Source organism: Olea europaea, unplaced genomic scaffold (genome assembly GCF_002742605.1).
Source record: "Olea europaea var. sylvestris unplaced genomic scaffold, O_europaea_v1 scaffold28210, whole genome shotgun sequence".
Classification (NCBI taxonomy): Eukaryota; Viridiplantae; Streptophyta; class Magnoliopsida; order Lamiales; family Oleaceae; genus Olea; species Olea europaea.
Genome location: NW_019246712.1, coordinates 1 through 1,448, shown reverse-complemented (window position 1 = coordinate 1,448; position 1,448 = coordinate 1). Strand labels below are relative to the sequence as shown.

The following is a 1,448-nucleotide window of genomic DNA, read 5'->3' as shown; positions in this document are numbered from 1 at the left end:
GTAACTGTTTCTGTTCGGTACTTATAGAATCCTTCCAGATAAATTATTTTAAAATTGACACTATTTCCTATTGAATGCCTTAAGTTTCAATTTTCAATGTTTTTAAAAAGCCTCACATGGAATGCCACTTGATTTCTTTTTAAAGTGTTCTTGTAGTCTTAGAAAAATTAGGATCTGATCATTTGCAATATCTGCAGGTAACAAACTCAAGGATTGCTGAACAGTGGTGAGCTACTGCTTGAATGTTATACTTTCAACTTTAACTGCTCTAGAGACATTTTTATTTGCTATTGTTTGCCTAGTTGATCGTTGTCATCTAATTCAGGCGCCTTTGACTATTCAAGTCAATATTTTCACCTACTTGGGGGTTTAATCTTGTCCCCAGCTTATCAGACTGTATATTTATTTCCCTTAAAAGTAACCATAGCATATTATTTTTATTGGATCAATATTAAAAATTTGGCATTGTCGAATACCTATTAAGGACGATAGAAGTTCCAGATTCTGATAATGGGGTAGCTTGCGTGAGAGCACATATATTTTCTTGTAGATTATCCCCAGATCCTTTGGAATAGTGTATCACCTGACTTATTAAATCTCAAACTGTAGTCCTCTGTTCTGCTCCCTTTATTTTATTTTATTTTATTTTGTTTTTCTCTTTTGTATCTGTCAGAGGATTATTGTATTTAATGGTAAGAAATAAAATGTCTGCTGATCCTTTGTTTTGGGGGTTAGTTCCAAGTACACCACTGTCCAAGTATATAGTTTGCTGCTGTATTTCAGTGTTTTCTAATCTAGAAGAGTAAGTTGTGAGATAGGACCACTTGTATACCATTTAAATATTGTTTTCAGCATTTAAATATCCTTTTACTGATTTGCATCTTTTGCTTAAGCAGGAATGGCGACAATGATGCAATTGCTAAAATGAAAGCAACTGAAGACACTCTGGAAGCCAAAGAAAAGGTGGCCTTTTCCTTTCCCCTTTTGCTTCTACTATTGATTATGTTACTTCTCTGCATATTTTGCCCCTATGGTTGTCCTTTTCTCTTTTTCCTGCAGGGACATTGAGAAAATATGAGTCTTTATGAGCATTATTGTAATGAGTACCCATTAATTTTTGTTTCCCTTTGGCACTATTGCATGAGTTATCAGACTTATAATTGCATTGTGATTTACAGCAAAAGCCTTCATTTGAGCTGTCTGGGAAGCTTGCAGATGAAACTAATCGAGTCAGAGGTGATTACTACACTTTGACATAACAAGCAAAATGGCAAAATGTTTGTTTCAAACGTTGTTTGGTGGGATAGGGGATATATTTTGGTTTCTTTGAAACTTTTCTCTTACTGTGCTACATGTATATATGGAAATAGATTAGCTGAACAGGAAAATCCTTTAAGTTTCTTCCTCCATATGTGACATTATTAAATTAGCTGTATCTTAATGGTATG

General features: G+C 34.0%; 1 long non-coding RNA gene across 1 annotated transcript; it reads left to right on the top strand.

Moving 5' to 3' along the window:
* Nucleotides 1-32: 32 nt before the first annotated feature.
* On the top strand, nt 33-1,413 carry LOC111384039. The gene is made up of 3 exons (XR_002700846.1): nt 33-226; nt 897-963; nt 1,179-1,413. It is a non-coding gene; the product is annotated as an uncharacterized LOC111384039 (long non-coding RNA).
* The last annotated feature ends 35 nt before the right edge of the window (nt 1,414-1,448 follow it).